Source organism: Aedes albopictus, chromosome 1 (assembly GCF_035046485.1).
Source record: "Aedes albopictus strain Foshan chromosome 1, AalbF5, whole genome shotgun sequence".
NCBI classification, from domain to species: Eukaryota; Metazoa; Arthropoda; class Insecta; order Diptera; family Culicidae; genus Aedes; species Aedes albopictus.
Genome location: NC_085136.1, coordinates 76,877,327 through 76,890,359, shown reverse-complemented (window position 1 = coordinate 76,890,359; position 13,033 = coordinate 76,877,327). Strand labels below are relative to the sequence as shown.

Here is a 13,033-nt window from a genome sequence, read left to right as displayed (position 1 = left end):
CCGGAGGAAAAATAACTGTCACCGTAGTACGCACACTACCGTTGCGCGTGTTTTATTGAATGAATGCACTGTTCATCGACGCTGCTTTGTACCATTTTTATGTCGGGTGAACTCTCGATTTTCGAGCAGTTTCATCTCAAACTGCGCTGAGTTTCGCCGTAGAGTAGATGGGACACACGATATTGTACGTGCAGTTGAAATCCGGAATTTTCGACTAGCGAAGTTGGATTTTTCTCCAAATCCGTGCGTCGGACCTAACTTCGGAAGTGGTGCGCTGTATAGCGGACCAGGTTTGCAATACAGCGCACCACTTCCGAAGTTAGATCCGACGCACAGATTTGGAGAAAAATCCAACTTCGCTAGTCGAAAACTCCAATTTTCAACTAAATTGAGAATACCTTCCATCCATTGCTCCGGTAAAGGTCCATTTACACTATCTGATTTTTTGGTTCGACTTTGGTTGCTGTCATTATGACATATCTGCTCGAATTTGCTTTCGACTGATATTGTCGAAACTCTTTGTTGTGTGGTGTTCACACTTGTCATCCGTGTTGAACATACGAACTGCCAAAAATCTCAGTCCAGAATGAGCCATTTTACGAAGTGACAACAATGTTGATGATGATATTGACTTTTACGGGTTATTGGACGCTACCTCCTGTCAAAATTCATTCATAAAATTGGCTCGTAAAATGGACTATTCAAAACAAAACATCCAAAATGAAATTCCGAAAAATTAGAAAAATTGCTGTCGCTGCGGCTGCTGTTTTTGGATTTATTGCATTATATAAAGCTGGCAAAAGAAGGAGTTTGTGGAGCAGGCAGTGGTTGCTGCGGAGAAGTACTGGAAGGGATCTGGCGCATCTTGTGTTGCACGAATTACGGTATGAAGACGTGAAAGCATTCCAAAACTTTGTGAGGATGTCAGTATCATCCTTTGATAAACTTGTGGTGAAAGTGCGTCCCTACATCGCAAAACAAGATACAATTTTGCGGGAAGCTATCCCCGCAGAAACAAGGTAAGGTGTATAAAAAGTGATCATCTACCTACGAATGTTCAGAATGGTGTAAGGGCTTGTTCACAAATGTCATAACGCTGGAGGGGGTAGGTGGGTGTCCTTCATGGTGTTACAGACCGAACAAATTATGGCGTTATGAAATTTGTGAATGAACCCTAAAGAGAATTTTACTCAAAAAACTATAGAAATCTTTACCATAATAAGTTTATATCTATGGAATGCTTGAGACAATAATCTCCTCTCACCTACACAACTTTTATTTATCTTCTAGATTATTAGTGACATTAAGGTTCCTCGCAACTGGAGAAACATACCATAATCTATCATATGGGTTCAGAATTTCCGTTCCGGCACTATCACAAATTATTCCAGAAACCCTTGAAGCTATATACGCCGTGCTGAAAGATGATTACATGAAGGTATTTTTTTTATTTCGTTCTCTTGTCACAACCGTTGTACATTCACTTATATAATTATTTTATTTTTAGATGCCTCAAACAAAAGAAGAATGGGTGAAAATTGCGAATGATTTTCACAAAAAATGGAATTTTCCATTTTGTCTTGGTGCATTGGGTAAGAAAATATATTGAGCTTTTATTATGGCGCCAGCACCAAACCGAATAGCGACGTTTTGACTAGCGACACTTTTCGACTAGCGACACTTTTTTTCAGTACCGGGTGTAGTGCGCTGTATGCGTTCAATGATGCACTATCATACTCGTCACTTCCGATGTATGTTGTAAACAATCCACAATTAGCAAAAATATTTTTCTCAAAAAAAGTTTTTCGATTTCCAACCGAATTCATAATATTATTCTTAATACCAGTACATTTCTTTATTTTTATTTTAGATGGAAAGCACATTGCTATTGAGGCCAAAAAGGAATATGGATCTTATTTTTATAATTATAAGTGCTTTCATAGTGTTATATTATTAGCTTTGGTGGACGCTAATTATCGTTTCATTTATGTTTATGTTGGAGCAAATGGAAGAGCTAATGATGCAGCAGTTTTTCACGAATCATCTCTTTGCAAGGGTATCGAGATGAACTTATTCGATTTTCCAGAAGACGAAGCCATTCCTGGAATCGAAGGCAAGCTTCCCTACGTTATGGTGGGTGATGACGCATTCAGGCTCGGAAGAAGAATTATGAAACCTTTTGGTCAACGATCAACAATAGAACAGAAAATATTCAACTATCGTTTGAGCAGAGCACGACGCGTATCTGAAAATGCATTTGGGCTGCTTTCAAACAAATTTCAAATTTTCCAAAAAGAGATCAATTTACCACTTGACAAGGTTGAACAGGTAGTTATGGCAGCATGCGCTCTCCATAATTATATTCGCGATGAAGACGGCTTCGATAGTGCCAGTGTGGAGATAATGAGAACATACAAACTATTTCTATAACACCCGGGTCATGGCGACAGAAAACTTTCATCACAAAACTGGAAAAATCAAAAGTAAACCGTTCGTGCGATGCAGGTCTTGAAATACGACAGCGCTACATGGAATATTTTAATACAGTTGGATGTGTACCTTGGCAATGGAACGCTGTGAAAAAGTTTAACTTCTAAGAAAAAATCTAATAATATGATTAATGATCGAGAATTTTATATTTCTAACCAATATGATGACAAAGTGATTTCATTCCTCCCTACCGTGGACATATTAGACGGTATTAGAGTGAAGGTGTTGCATTTTAATTTATGGCTGCTACAGATGGAGTAGGATCTAGGACCCTTTGGACAGGAGCACCTATTTTGGGCACTAGCTGCTATAACTTCGTCAATATTAAACCGATTGACTAGATTTTTGAGACACAATCAGATATTCATCAGAAGTTAGTTCATGGGCATAGTATCTAACCATGTTCAAAAATTCATGTCAATCGGTTTGAAATTGACTTATAGTTATAGCAACAAGTGCCCAAAACAGGTGCTCCTGCCCAAACGGTCCCAGACCCTATGTTTTGGCCGAGGTTTTTGGCATATTCAGCAGAAATGCTCGATAAACACGGCACAATAACAATTTTTAAGCCCCTTATATCCTATGTGGTAAGCGCACGGGTATTTAGCGCGACCATGCTGAGGGTGACGGATTCGATTCCCGGTCGATCACATGAAAAATGGTCTTTGGCAGAGGAAGCTCTCAGTTCATAACTGTGGATGAGAAGCAGACTTTACCACAGTAGGGACGGGACGTTAACCCGAAAAAAAGTTATCAAAACTAACAACAAAGGGAATCACTATGACCATAACTGGTACACTTACCCTCAATGTATTCTTGACGAAATCCTAGAAGTGTTTCTGAAAAAAATATCTAGATGTATTCCCTATACTGAGTAATAGATAGAGTGGCTAAACCTCTGAATCAACCATTGAAATAGTGCTTTGGAGCTCAATTTGGACATCACAAACGTTTTTATCATAATTTCCCAAAATAATCGTCCATATTAATAATGCTGAAGATAATTCGTGCAGTTGAAAATCGGAATTTTTGACACGCGAAAATCGTTGTTTCTCTTAAACCGTGTGTCGGACGTATGTCGAGCACAGTGCGCTGGATGGAGGGCCAGGTCCGCTGTCCAGCGCACTACGTCCGACGTTAGGTTTCACGTATGGATTTTGAGGAAATTCGATTGGCGGGTGTGGGGAAACTTCGGGTTTCAACCGCGACGACAATATTATTGAGAATTCCTACTTGCCGAAATTTCTTCAGAATCATTGCTACCATGAATAAATCTGCATTAATTTTCACAGAAATTTGAGTGAAGATTATTTGCTATGAGTATCAGGGGCCGTTCATAAACCAAGTAGACTTTTTGGGGAGAGGGGGGGCCTGGCCAAAGTCCGATTAAACATTTTTGTGTGGACGAAAGTCTAACCAGGGGGGGTGGTCTGGAATTTCAAAATTTCCTTTTATGGCCTCACAGAAAAAACTGTTGTGTAATATTACATCTGAGCTGCTGCGACCCGATCAATACGTCGGTTGCATGATACACAGGACGATGTACACATAAGAACAAAAGATTTTACTTCAAAAGGATGTAATCGTACATAGTAATCGTGATTACATTGATTATTTAGTACATCCGAATGAGTTACATCGGGCGGGTTGCATTTATTTTTCGCTGTGCATGTGGACGATTATTTTGGGAAATTAAGATGGAAACGCTTTTGAAACCCAAACAAGGGGGAGACGACACTAGTTTTGCCTAGTCGAAGTAGGGGAACTTCGTATTTCGGCAGTTTTGTTCTCTTCGTCATGGGGGATTTTATGGAACCTGTTGAACTCGCTGAGTTGTACAACCAAGTTTCAGGCAATTCGGCCTACTAAACCTCCCCCCTTCCCCATGACGAAGAGAACAAATCTGCCATAATACCCATTGTCAGCCTATTTAAAAAAAAGCCGAAAAAACCAGCAAACCCGCAAAAGTTTTGCGGGTTTCACCGGTTTTTTTGGGGATATTTCGGCTTGGGAAAACTTCGGGGAACACTTGTGTCGTCCCCAAGATCCAAGGGACTATTTAAATAGTTGGATCAAAGGTTTGGTCAGTAATAAATATCCCAAAAGTATAGCTGAAAGAATTTTGTATAGTTATAGGTATTCCAAAAACTACATTTTTCATATATGCTCTAGAGTGATTGCATATTGTTGTTTATTTCATTTTAAGTTCTCGCCATTTTAAATTCATAGATGAGTTTGTTAATCTGAAATTTGAGTTCTTCCCTCTCTTTGGGATGTAGTGCATACAATTCGGCTTTGATATGCTCGCCAAACGTATGGACATCATCCATCAGGTTCTCCTTTTCTGTGTTCAAGACTTCAGCGATTGATTGTAAAGCCGCAGCCGCCTGATTAAGCATAGTGTCGTCCGATCCTCTTTTTCGTTTCGGTGCTTGTTTAGCATCAGATTCGGTTTCAGTGTTTGATCCTTCATTAACCACTTCAGAGGAATTACCATCATCTGGATCAGATTGGAGATACTGTGAAATCAATAAATGTTAGTATTATACATTATGATTTATGTGTTTCAGGTACCTCCAAATCGTCAAGGTTTGACTTTCCTTTTCTTGTTGAAACAAAGTCTTTCAAGAATGTCATGTGCGGGTACCAATATGCAGACGACTCGTACATCTCATCCGTGCCTGTGCCACTCCTTGCGCTGGTACGGTGCTTTGTTAGTTCCCGCGAATATTGACTGCGTAGATTGTTGATTTTGTTTTTCACATCGTCGATATTGATACCCGGCATTATGGCCTGAAGAGATTCGCAGATTTCGCTCAACGCATGCTGTCTAGCATGCTTGTTTTTGTACAAATCATGCTTTGTATTGTATAAATGTTCTTTCGATGACCATGACGTGATCAGTGCCATCACGGCATCTTTCGACCAAACGCACTAAAAAACAATAAATTAACTAATGATCCCATAGGCCGTAACTAAATATTACATACCTTGCTGTTAGACTCATTGGACTCCATGAAAGCTGGTTGTGATCCTTTTCCACTATTAAAAATTTTTGAAAGCGCCGAAAACATACAGATTTTGCGACCCGAAATGCATCTGTCTTTAGTATCCAGTCGAACGAAAAATACAAACAATCCTATTTCGTTTGACATGTCGAAACATTTAGTCGAATGAGCATGTCGAAGCAGTGTAAACAGAACCAAACATTGCATACAACAAAATTGTCGAGCATTCTACTCGAATCGAACCAAAAAATCAGATAGTGTAAATGGACCTTAATACTTCCTCGCTTCCTCCTTCCAATTTGGATTTCATCTTGGTGGTCGATCACCTCACGCTCGTGCATGAGAAGATTCCCGCACACTAAGATCAGCTCGGTACATATTGCATCTTTTGCACCGTATTCGACCCCTTGCAATTTTTTTTTGTCCCACCACAATAAATATGTTTCCACCAGTTTTAGCATATACGTATGTACATTGGTTCGTTTCGCTGCTAAAATTGTTCAGCGTCGGTTACACTTTTTGGGTGGTACATGGAATAATCGGTTTGTTTACATGCTACTTCTTTTGGTGTTTGACGTGTGAACAAAGATTTTGAATGATTGAACATTTGCACGGTAATCTAAAGAGCAAAGCAAGATGCAATATTTTCCCATCTTTTTAACTGAGTTCTCAACAGTAGATTTAACTCGGTACGCTCGGTTATTGGCTCTGACGGCAGCAAAAATGCACTCACTCCAATGGGAAATCCCTTGTATCTGTCATCGTGTGCGTGAAGAAGTATAAACAAACGTGTTTTGTCTCGTTTTTTCTCACGTTTGCCATACGACTCCCGCCAGGCGGCAGCACTGCGGCGCTGTCAGGGCCCATTTCTTTGCGGATATTCCGTTAACGAGTTACCGAGCTCAGCTAATAAACTGTCAAAAGCAGGGATGCCAGGTGAAATTTTCAAATGTCTTCACAAGGCACGCTAAAATGTCTTTACATGTCTTCACACTACATATTGTGGCTTTAGTATAAATTAATGTTAGAAGTCAACCAGGAAGTCAACATTTATGCCATGTTCTCACTTAGCTTTATATGATGGAATATACCGTGAGGCCATCCAGCAATATTGCATGGTTCTCTCCAGAATATAGAAAGGAAAAAGTTGGAGGTGATTGAGCGGACAGAATGACCTGAGGGCAACAAAAGGGGTGAACGCTGCAGTCCTCCTCGATGTGGTACCGGTGTGAAAGGGGTGCTGAAAACGAAGGACAATCATGCCTAGGAAGCGCAGCAGTCTACCAGAAGCAACAGCGAGGTGGACGATGTGAATCGGATGAGTCGTCCAACACGAAGACGACTGAAGCAAAGTCACGGCCATCGGTCGCAGAATTCGCGAACGAACGAAAGCGCTCGTTGCACCCGCTAAGAAGCGGCTAAGAAGCATTACGTCCCACCGATCATCACCGTCTAACTACTTTCACATCCTTATCCACTGGAGGAAACTCGAGAAGTTATCCCGGAAACCTTCTTCCATCGACGCAATCTTTCCCGGTGTTGCTTTCACCTCTTCTGGACTATTCGACAACTGTTAACTTCCTCAAGGAGGATCAGCATGACAATTTGTCGGTTATGTTGGCGCTCACACCCCGGAAAAAGCCCATTTCCAGCTCAACTGTGTCCGAGGGGCGAATCACTAGCGCAATGGCGCATTTTGTTACGCATTGGCGTATTAAGGTACGCATTTATAAAATTGAACAACACCTGTTAAAATTTTACAGCATGCACTTTTCAACGCATTGATGAAATTGTTCGTATTTTTATACGCATTGACAAAAAAACTTGCATTTTTCTACGCATTGATAGAAAACACGCATTTTTATGCGCATTGGTGGAATGGTCGCATTTTTATACGCATTGATAAATTACCCGCATTTTCCTACGCATTGGCGTATTTTTCAACACATTTTGTATTAAAACTCCAAAAATTCGCCATGCATTCCTGTGCATTTTCAACGCATTGGGTATTTTGGCGCATTTTTCAACGCATTACATTTTAAAACGCATTTTTCAACGCATTGGAGCATTTTGTAACGCATTTTCATCAAACCGCATTTTCGATTCAGTTGTTTTGGAAGTGATCCGCCCTCGACTGTGTCTAACGAAATAGGCAGGTGGTGGAGGAATTCGCCTTTTGGGAGCAGCACGTGTATGCCCGGATAAAAACTAACCATAGGGTGTTTGGTGAAAACCATTCCTGCACCATACAGTGTACCAGATACAATAAAGTGTATTGTAATGAAATGGTTCGCTATACTATACATTTACATTGGATTTTTATGTAACAATATATTATACTGTTTTTCTTACGTTTGAGCCATTCACTTTTCCGAAACATTATTTTTCCGTGAATTTTTAATTATTTATTCAGTTTAAGATTTTTTCCGTGCTTTGTTTTGTTGATGTTTATGACTTTTTTGATGCAAAGAAAAGGAAAGAGAAAAAAGTGAATAAGTATAAACATCAATTTAAAGTCAATAACATGTTTAAATCAGTGGTAAACCAGATGTCCTAAGAACTGCAGGTCCAAGCAGGGGTCCAAGAGATATGGCGGGCTAGGTGTGTAGAGTGCGATGAGAGAAATACGGATGTAGGCCAACCCGGAAAGATGCAGGTCAGATTACCGTAAATCAGTGGATGAGTTCAACACTATTCTTTCTGTATTTGCATTTTTAAAAGACACGGACAACGTCTTCAGCTTTCGGCTGTACAGACTGTTTTAAACTTAACATTAGACAACATCTTTAACATATGGACTGGACTGAACACTGAAATGACTTCTAATATAGGTTCGTCTGCGGGTTCGCTTTTTAACCTAACTTATATTTGAATCGAACTTGACAGTTTTCTCATGAGTTGTTATGTATTTCAAACTTTAGTCAAACTGGTGCCTCAATATTGCAATAACGGTTAAGCACGCTGTAATGATACTTATGTACCTCGTCACCCACTTCATGCAACTACATTAGTGGTCTAATAACACTTAGCGCGCTCGGCATAGTTCCATCATGCCGCTCAAAGTGTTGCCACAAATAATGCTTAGTTTGCAAAACCCGGTTATCTGGCTGGTGGGGCAAAGGGAGCCTAAGCTTCAACTGTTAATGCAATCAGAGACTACTCAGACTTAGATGTGGGCCCTATATATGAAGGGTTATCCAAAACACTCTGGAGAATTCCCAAAGCGCATTCTAATAAATCTAGTAAGCCTAAGATGCCATTAAGAGAAGGAAAATGACAAGATAATATAACTATATATGGCTTATGTAATGTAAAACAATACAACATAACAAAAGAGAACCATTCCAAAACCATTTGATTAAATGTATAACCAGTAGTGAAATTACAATTAAAAACAATTTATTTACGGTACATTTTATTGTTTGAAACCATTCATGTACCATACAATGTATGGTATATTTAAACCCATGTATCAGTATTTTGAACAATTCATTAACAATAAAATGTATGGTTTTGCAAAAAAATATATATGGGGAAAAATATTTTTTTTTATATTGTTACGATACTTAACAACCTGTATAATATATTGTAAAAATCTAATTTACAATTCACGGTATGGGTGTCTACATTACATCTTATTGTTTTTGTATTTTTATTTTTACAGTGGTGTGTATTGTAAAAATATGGTTCTAAATAGTACTGTTACAATACAACGTTCGGTTTTTCTACTGTATTTTTTATTCGGGTGGTTTCTTGTCTCGTCAATCGTTTATGAACCGAAATCATTTACATTTTAAGAAGTTACAAACATACTTTTGTGTGATTATTTACATAATTTCTCTGATAGATTCTCAAGGAACAACAAAACAATCCGGCAGTGTTGCCAGAAATATTGGAAAAGATGAACAAATTTGACGTTTTGCGGAGATATGTCAAAATCGCTGTCAAACACGCAGAAATGCCCAAAAACACCCGAGGAACACCGTTCGACCACAAACTTATTGTTAATTAATTAATTAATTAATGAGTTTGTGGTTCGACACAATTCAAGGTGTCACAGTTTCCAACCCCTTGGTGTGAGCACATGGAAATTAGATAGATGCGGATTTTTCTTAGTGTAGTTTTGCAGCCCTATGAGCCATTTTACGAGACGTTTCGGATCAGCTGATCGCTCATTTTATGAATGAAAATTTGACAGAAGGTTGCGCCCTAGCCCGTGAGTGTTAATATCAATATCAACACTGTTGTCATTTCGTAAAATAGACTATTGGGGACTACGAAGCAAATTACCGCAGTTGATCATGTGCGTGAAGTGCCGAATTTTTAACATGGGGAAGCATAGGAAGTCAATTTTAAAATGCTTCTAAAAAATTTAAAACATTCAATTAAAAACGGATTGATGTGCGGGTTAAGCCTGGAACACATAGCGTCCGTTCCGTCGAGGTTTGCGTTTTTTTGACAGTTTTCCCATGGGAAATGTGTCAAACTACTGTCACGCACACGCAAACGTATGCATAGTGTGGGGCACTTTAAGAATCTTCGTTTTCTACACAATCAGTACCCAATCTGAGAAAAAACTTTTTAATCAAAATTATATCACAGACAAACAGACATACCACTCAATTCGCAATCATCGCACGATTTAACGGTCATTTTGAAAATGAAGTGTGGTTCGGACTGTGCTCACTTGTGTTATGGTGGCGCTGCTGTGCTTACACCACCTCTCAATTTTCGAGAGAAATGAACGCGACGCCGATCAATGTTTACATAAAATGACTCAATCATGAACCTTCATTCATGTTTTATGAATGTGTAACGCCACGAGGGAGTCGACACCTACTAAATTGTTACATCGAACCGAGGGAAACAACACCTGCAAATGAATGCTTCGGATTGAGCATTATAGAGGGTGCTACCGTATTACCCCGCTAATACGACACCGACTGTTGTCGTATAACCGGGGTAAACTTTTAATTCGACAAACTGATCACCCTACACCACCATGCTTATTGAAATTTGGCAACTCTATTTTTGTTTTTGTTTTGATTTCCGGATTTGTAATAAAACATAATTTCATTAAATATTGCGGTGGCGCGAATGAAAAGCTCGTTCTTTCTGCGATTGTTGCCATCCTCAGTTCATTCCAGTTGGTCTCCAGGCGGTTTGGGTGTTGAATAGCACCAACTCAGAACTTGCGAAATTTGCGGCTGCAAGAGGAGTTGCTGCGGGTGCGAGTATAAGCGCAATATCAAACTGTTTTGCATTTACAGTGTACATCGCTGTGACATTTGAACACTTTTTAATTCGACATGTGTCGTATAAGCGGGGTACGAATTAAAAAGTGTCGTATTAAAACGTGTCGAACCAGAGGGGTAAGACGGTAGTGAGATGCCAAACGATGGTTTTGAAAGAAATTTCTTCTAAGTAGTATAGCGCATTTAGTTCACCACTGGACTATCGCACTAGTTTTCACGAGTGCGAAAACGCTAATAAAAGTGCGCGATTGCATCAAATCAACTCGGTGTCTTCAGAGCACTTGTTCTCCATAGATTGAAGAAATAGTGCGCCGAAGACATAAACCTAATTTGATGCAATCGCGCACTTTTATTTACGTTTTCGCACTTATAATGTCGCAGTTCGCAGTCCAGTAGTGAACTAAATGCGGTATATGTGTGTTTGTCTGTGATTATATGCTAAAAAGTATGCTAATTGAATTTCTCATCACGTACACCAACCCGCTTTTAATTAAATACTGTTTTAAATTTTTTAGCAGCACTTGAAAACTGACTTCCTATGCTTACCCATGCTAGAAAATCGGTTCTTCACGCATACAGTAAGCTTTTTCCAGGTGGCAACAGCGTACCTTCGAACTCTCGAATGAACAATGGGAAAAAATAGGTATTGTCGGGCCGCCACCAAACCGGACTTCGCACAATCAAGTCGCGACGCGACCAAGGGGTTGGAAACTCTGACACCCTTGAATGTGTTGCAGTGTGCTGATCGGGTGTTTTTGGGTGATTCTCGGTGCTTTGACGTTTTTGACAATTAATATGATAGACGTCACATTTTTCCCAAATTACTGGCAACACTTTATAATTTTTTTCATCGTTGATTGTTTTGATGTGGATTTGATCGATCAACGCCGGTGGTGGGCAATCTCAGCGGCCGTAACGATCTCACATCTTGCCGGATGTTGCGGAATTCCGGTCCCGGTAAGTTAAGGAAGCTGTTGATGGCATAAAGTGATTATAACATCTGATATCTTTATACAATTTTTATTTCAGTATTCGGTAGAAGAATCAGATGATGCTCAAGACTCCTACGAAAGCAACTACATTACCCAGTTCGGAAGAATGCGTCGCCAAAAGTTCAAAAGCAAGCGGAACCAGGAGCGGAACGCTCAAGGAAACCACAACCACACCGAAAAAGCAATTTAGCAGATCCGCGAACAAATAAACTGGTTTCCGAGTCTGTCAATGTCGATTCTGGGAGCTTCGAAGCACACGGCAGGCGGCAAAAGTTACACTTGCCCCATCTGATTTATGGTTTATTCGTCGAAGCCTATTCCCGCAAAGCATGGTGCGCTGGATAACTAACATTCCTGAGGAAGAATCGAAGGAGGAGAAATCAATGAGTTCAAAAACGTGGAGTCGAAAATATCCGACAAAGAAAAGAACATTATGTTTTCAGTGTGATGAGGCAAAAGCGAACGTTGGTCCAGTCACTGAAGAAGAAATCGACAAGAAAGTGGTAGTGGATATCAATCGGGTGACTCGAATAGTAAGATTCGAGCGGAAATTAAAGATAAATCTTCCGATAGGAGATTTCTAGTGAGAATAAAAAAAAACGAGAAATGAAATTTATTTTATTCAAAAAATTAAACTTTTTTTATTTGATTTCATAATGATACGTATACAACTTTTCAAGATTTTACCTAACTAATCATTTTCGGTCATGTAACTTTCGTGGAGATGATCCGCCAGGAAGTAGTCGGTGGTAAGGTCCCGTGAAGTTTCCCTCAGTAAAAGTTCCGCACAAAAGAGATTCTTCGCCACCACAGACAGCAGACACCGATGACGTCAGCTTCGGTTACTGGTTCGGAAAATATGGGCTAACATCACTGACACTGACGGTCGTTTGAGAACGTCGCGACCCATTGGAAGCTTTCCGCTCACCGCGCGATCTCTTCGACACAGTCGTCGATGAGAGGTGTGTGGACTTCCAACACACAAAAACAATGCGCTCTCGCCTAGGCTTTACATATACAATATATGCGTAGTGTGGATGTACATCTCATTCCATCCGAAAGGGGTGCAATCTGTGGAAAAGATAACCTCGGAATTTTGTGTTGAACTTGAATTCAGGTTAGCAGCTACGTCTTCGAGTCTTCTCGTGGCGTAGCGGCAACGCGCCTGTCTAGTGAGTAGGAGTCGTGAGTTCGAGTCTCACCGAGAGGACGAGTAACTTTTTCGCAAATTTCACCTCAATTTGTCCATTTCTCACTCACGCCAGTATATGTAAAGTCTAGCTTTTGG

At 39.9% G+C, this 13,033-nt stretch overlaps 1 non-coding gene across 1 annotated transcript; it reads left to right on the top strand.

The window, feature by feature from the left end:
- The first annotated feature begins 12,884 nt into the window (after positions 1-12,884).
- Trnat-agu (transfer RNA threonine (anticodon AGU)) lies at positions 12,885-12,955 on the top strand. Its single transcript has one exon. It is a non-coding gene; the product is annotated as a tRNA-Thr (tRNA).
- Positions 12,956-13,033: the final 78 nt, after the last annotated feature.